Here is a 7,226-nt window from a genome sequence, read left to right on the forward strand (position 1 = left end):
AAAGAAAAAATTACCAAACTCATGGACGTACTCTTGCTCAGCAAACAAAAAAATATGCATAGTAGCTGCAGTACAACCATTACATGAAAACCATCAACTTGAGAAACAGAATTCTGCGTATTGCGTTTTGATTATACCTCGTTTATGTGTAATAGAAGCAAAGGAACTATATATATACTTTTATTAGTTAACCTTTAATAGTTCTACATGAAGGGTATTTAGAGTTCAACAAAGCCAAAACTAAATTTTTTATCTTTATCTTTATCTGTTCCGTTCTGTTCTGTTCTGTTCAAAACTACTAGTAAATGTACTACGAATAAAAATTTTCAAAATTGAATTATATGAAGGCGATGCATCATTAATTAGGAGCTTTTATTTTGTAAATTGCAAATCATAAATGCCTGTTTATGTGTATTCTTTCTATAGTACGAAGTGTTTTATTTTTATTCTTCGCTGCAATAAATGCTGCACAGCTGCACCGAGATGAGATACATTCTCCAACGGTAATGTTTTTGATTTTTGCTTAATTCGTGTTGCATTGGTCACGTGCGTGGTATAATAAGCGATGCAACGTGCAGCTTTGAATATAAAATAATTTAAAAAGTTTTGTGGGCGAGTAATTCAACTTTGTACTTAATAGAAAATTCACTCGGCGAGCTTTAAATACTTGGAGCATCCATAAAATTCTGAATATGTTATAAACGTACCTACATACACGTCCGTCCCTATTTGCTCTCTGGCAAATACACATGTACCATTTGAGGATAAAATGTTACGACTATAAATCACTTAAGAAGCTTTAAAATTTTATATAATAAATGATTGCAAACAAATATACAAATATACCCAATGATAATATAACCGCAATTAAATAAGATTATTTCAAATTAAATGAATATTAAGAACATTTGTTAACCGCAAATCACCTTGTTCGATAGTATTCTCTATGGAAGATAAAAAAACTTTTGACGAATATTATTAAATGAAATAGTATTAGCAAATCAAAAACCTCACATTTAAATAACTTAAACGGATAGATCCGGAGCTTAATAAACTCATTAAGAAATGTGATGCAGGGGTAATGATATATCGCTTAATCATGTCACATTATGTTAGCACTAGCTTCTGAAGTTTCTTTATTTTATAACTCTTAATTATATTACACCAATTATAATTTACCACTTCGAAAGTCAATGTAAATAATATCCACTTCTGTTTGAGGTTTTGAGCAAATTTTTATTTAAATATATTATCTTGAAGTTTGGCGTAAATTGTAACCTACAACATAATTTCAGTGTCTCCCACAAAATATATTACAGTTTTGGTCCCTTTGTAAGAAAATTTGAATGACACATAGCCATGGGTGTACCCAGGGCCGAAACCTGCCCTTACCTGTGTACGCCTATACACATAGCTGACAATAGTTCGGTCAAAATAGACAAAATATCCACACAAATACGATCCTTTGCTTAGCTGCACAAAAAAAGGTCAAGAACTAACAAACTGTATGATCTGCTAAGCATTTAACATCAGCAAGCACGTAAATAACATTTCCGCAGAATACTATATACGCAGAATATAGTATTCTGCGTATACTATATATTTTCTATATACTTATCTTCAAAAAAATTAAAAGTCATCTTACTGTAGTGGTCAATGGTCACGTGCATAGTATAATAAGCGATGCAACGTGCAATTTAAAATATATAATAATTGAAAAAGTTTTGTGGGGACTTAATAGAATTACTTCACTCGGCAAGCTATAAATACTTAGTGCATACAAAAAATTCTGATTAATTGGATTAAATTGAAGGTTTAAAAAAAACTACCTAACAATCATCCAGACCAAATGATACATATTTTTTTTATAAAACGCTATAGGTACTTTAAATTATAAAAAATTAAAAATTTTAAAAATCAACTATAATGCTTCCTGTACCATTACTTAAACTAATGTCTTGTTTGGTTGATTAGCTGCAGTGTCACACCATGAGATGTACCTCAATTAGCGATTTTTCTCCGTTTAATTATTTTTTGCTTATGTCTTACTTAATTTACTTATGTCTGAATTATATTATCTCCTACATAACACATCTGGTTAAATTTTTTTATAGCCAAGAACGCCCATTTAGTTAATTCAATATAAATATAATACATTTCTATTCAATTTTGTGTTAACTAATTCTTTCGACTTCCGAACTCTGAATACAAACACCGATATGTGAACTATTTAGGATAATAGACTAACAATTTATGGGATTAACCGTGGACAAAAATAAAACGAAAAATCTTTTAGGCTTCTGCAAACCAACAGTTCTTGTACTTACTGGAGTACTAACGAGGCACTGTGCCATTGTGCCTATGCTCCAAGACGAAGAGGAGGTAGGATCCATCAACCACTTCCTGTGTCTCTGTCCAGGACGGCACACAAGGCGACTTCAATATCTTGGTGATCGCTTTTTCACTGGCTTGAATGAGATAACGAAAGTAAGCTTATCGGATCTCCTCAACTTCATCTGAAAAACAAAATGGTTTAACAAGGATAATAAAGGTTAGCAACTCACCTCTCACCTCAATGGGCAATATATGCCTCCGAGTGAAGGTGCTAACAACTGTCAGCACGCGCCTTCTGAACCTAACGTAACCTAATTCGTTCGACTTTAATAACCCCTATACTATACTCGCGTTTGTTATCATTAATAAATTAATCAATGCAATCCAATGTATGAAAGTGATAGTTATATGTGTTCTTGAAGGTGCTGTAAGACCTAGAAAGCTATAAAGCAGCAAAAATTTTATCTTTTTATTCCTCGAGATATACAACCGTATATAAATCAGAGAGGATTTATCAATAAAATAATTGTCTGTTTGTTTGTTTTTATTTGTAATGAAAATAATTTTAAATTTATTATGAAGACGAAATTATTATTTGAATTCAAAACTAAGCTTTAACAAAAAAATTAAACAAAATTTTTCTATATTTATTTTATTTTCATCGAAAATTCTTTTAAAATATTTATTTTTTTGAATTCACAAATCATATGCAAGCAAACACCATTGGAAACTGTCATCATTCATTCACAAACACAATCAGAAACGAGCGCTGATTTGGCGATAAAAAAATAAACAAATGAATGAGGTACACAAAAGAAATAAATAAATAAAAATCCCAAAAAAAACATCAAGTAAAAATATTTTCATGCTGATTTGCTGCATTTCAACCAGGACAACTGTCATACAGAAAAAGTAAATCCTAGCTAAATAAATATGTAAAAATCAGCTTGTCATGAATTCAGAGGCGTCAAACTGTCAAGTAACCCAGTGACAGATAAACTACTTTAATAACGGCCTACCAGGAATGACTTTGCTCTGCTGGTGCTTTAACACAATAGGCAATTGATGTTATTCTCTCCTATAAAAAATACACACATATAGTCCGTATGTGTTTAACGAATAAATAAATAAGACATTAGAAATGATTACTGCTAATATTATTACTCGCCTGGTTAGATAGCATTATTAACAAAACTGTGTTAATAACATAAATAACATAAAATAAACATAAGAAATTTTACGCAACAATGCGAACTGGATTAAAAACAATTGATTATAAATAGATTTGTTTTAGATTAGTTCGGAAAATAAACTTGATACTACCAGGCAGCAATCAAAGACCTTAAACCAGCGGTACCGGTTTATATTACTCTAAAGACGATTAAGAGAAGTACCTTGCTCTACTTCCTGCAACTTCCAATAACAATTGGAAAGCACCTTAGTCATGTGCAACTTCCAGGTTAACATAGCCCACCTATAATAGGTAAAACTAGATCACTACAAGGCTTACTGCAGTTCTTTCTGGTCATTGATGTATAGGAACCCACGCGCATTCCCCATAATCCTCACTGCTGAAGTTATGGAAGCTCGCAGGAGAAAGAAACTATAATACAATTTCTCTGTGAATGTCCAGCTTCGACGTCCAGAAGATATTTCTTTAATAGTTTATCAGACTGTTCATCGGTGAAGACGAAAGACCTATTAAATCACCTAAATTTGGCGGGATGGATTTAGTCTCTACTCTTCTATACTAGAGTTCTTGCGAGGAATGTGGTAGCAAAAATCGCTAATTGTTATCTAATGGGTTGCCACTGCAACCAACCAACCTCTGCAGCTATGACAGAGCTTTGCACTTATAATCCACCCTAAATGAGCAGACGATAGTCAAAACTTCGAATGAAAATTAATACATAATTTCTTAAAGATTACCTTCAAATCATAATCGGACAAAAAATCTGACTAGTAGTCTCATTATCTTCTAAGCAGACCCAATATCCTGTCTACTCAAAAAGACCTATTTTGTTAAGACAGTAATGCAAGCCATGGTTATCCGTCCTGTGATCTATAGTCAACTACACTTCTGTTGCACTAACAAAGCATATTTTACCATAGTTGTTAAAACAAGCTAGCCTTTTAGTCTGGCCACTGGCAACTGTCACATCATTAATGACATCGATCGGTTTCAAACCACTTTTCCATCAGAGTCATTGTTGTGACTTATTTCAGACATTGATTTTAATTTTTGCATGATCAGCCATACAGCTACATTATTTTTTTACTTGTTCATTGCTGCAGCAAGTCATAGCAGAACAGCAGATATGTAGTTAAAGTTAAGTAGTACAACTCTAACCAAGCACGTCAACAATAGCACAACACACTGAGATATCGGAAATGTTTCTTTACATAAAAATCAATTTTATACAAAGGACTTTGTCTAAGATGAGCTTTTGAGTCAGCCAGAGAAAGACAGAACTGATGTTGTGCTTCAACAGATGAACATAAATTAATAATAACTGCAAAAAAACCAATCTACCTAGAAATTTTACTGCATAGTGAGTTGTATTGGAAATCCAACAAGAAACTATGGTTCAAGAAGACTTATGTAACTTTCAATCTTGCAAAAGAACGATTTAACAAAATACGCCATTCTAGACAAAATCTATAACATTCAGACCCTCATAAGAATTCAGAGAATACCATATGTTGGCATTAATGAGTGTCTAGGATATCCCCTTTGGACATACCTACTTTACAATATATAAAATAATGCTACATTTACTACATATAGAATTACTATATATAATTCTTACTAAACATTCCATAGTCGGATTCTCAACACAGTTTCAAACTGTCTGTTAAGGAATACCTCAGATTATTTGCTTCTATACCTACGCAGTTGAAGATGCTTGCAGGTATATTTCTAAGTTAGGGTTGCGAGCAGAACTTTCGTTCCCTTTTGCAAATATACATCAGTGTTTGTAATTATCTAATGAGCCACAATTTTACGGGCTGCAGTCTTACCGATTAGGGAAACATATCAGCTAATCACAAGACACCATTGCCATTTTTATTGATAGTCAAGTAGCAATTTAGGCACATCAATCCTCCACTATAAAATCAAAGCTGTTAATTGGTGCAGAACAGAAATTGGCAGACTAAACCGACTAGCTGATATCACTGTAATATGAGTTCTTGGACATAGGACAATTAAAGTTAACCAAAAAACAAATTATTTGGCTTACCTATGTGCTTCCCTAAACATATTTTTAGGGGCACCGGTATGTGTTCACCAGAGAACTAGTTACTACTATATTCTTTAACTAACTAACAATAAGTGGAAGACTGCTAAATCATAAGTAACTTCCTGGGCGGTAGGGATATAAGACAAGATCCAGAAAGTTCTTTAATAACGACTGTGTGAATACTACAAAGCTTACTCTGTAGTTCTATCTGCTTACTGGTGTATACAAATCCACGCAGAGAAGGAAAAATTATCATTTTGTCTTGATCATTTTTAAACAGACTACGTTTTTTGAGAATTTGGATGAAGACTATTAAACGCTTATATCACATAAACGGTTCGGTTTAGCGGTTCAATACTGTAAACTAGTGATTCGATTTTCCTAGTCTTCTTCTGAACTTCAAAATTGGCTATGGTAACAGCAATAAACGAAAAAGTTCAAAATTTAAGTAATTTTAGCTGGGTTGACGATCAAAATTTTTATAACTTTCTTTTATAGTCTTTTAGTTAAACTTTTTTTAAAGTATTTATATCGTATTTATAACTGTAGTCTCGATATTTGAATTTGTGTCGATATGAATGTTTGTTAAGGCTTCCACAGAACTCTCTAAATCAGTTTGGATAGATTAGTTATTAAAAATTTCTATAAACTATTCACACAATGGTTTATTTGGTTTTTGTTGGAGGTAAACATCTCACTGGACTCGGTTTTTATTAATCTAATAATAATACCTGCTAATCTTTTTTTCATTCTTCTAATCTTTAGCAATAAAAGTTTAACAGGATTTTGTAGAATTTTTAAATATTTTATTTAATTTGTTACTCGTTTGAATATCATCTGATTGAGTTTTCCATTTTTAAATTATGATCCAGATTTCTATACTCTTTCATAGTCATATGTTCTCATGCTCTCATACGAGTATGGAAGCAACTTTTTAAAAAACAAATTATATTATTGGCAAACTTTCTCTAAATTTAAAAAAATGTTAGGACACTAATTAGTTTATTATTAAAAAATTTCAACAAATGAGCAACTTAATGACTCCAACAAAAAAGAGTACCGAGAAAAAAATTCATAAAATCTTTTGCAGTATCACTGGGTTGAACGTATGCCATTTAAATAAACGACTTAGGGGCGTCCTTTTCCCTGTTGGCAAATAAAGTTGAAATTCGCTAAGTTTGCGGTAACGGTTAAAAATGTTTTTGCACATGCACCCACATATATTTATTCACTTTACTGTATTTCCTAAATATAAACTGGTAGATAAATGTCTCACAGTATTGGATAATACATGGATTCTGCAAATATTGCAAATTGTTAAAAAAGTGTTGGGTTCATAAACGTGAACTTGTATTTACATATGAACACGGGTAGATATGCGTGGATTTAGTAGTTACATTGTACGATATATGCGGTACATGCGATATATGTATGTGCGACATGAGTTATAAGCCAACTTAACTTTAGAGCAACTGGCATTACCTAGCGAAATCATAAAACTTTCGCATTTAATATTTCAATGAAGTAAGCACAATTTAGAATTCATATAAATATACACACGTACATATATGTAGGTATATCCTTTCGTATTTATATTAATATTCATATAGTAAAATACGTACATAACATATCAGAGTTCTCTGATAAAAG

Source organism: Teleopsis dalmanni, chromosome 2, assembly GCF_002237135.1.
Source record: "Teleopsis dalmanni isolate 2A chromosome 2, ASM223713v2, whole genome shotgun sequence".
Taxonomy (NCBI): Eukaryota; Metazoa; Arthropoda; class Insecta; order Diptera; family Diopsidae; genus Teleopsis; species Teleopsis dalmanni.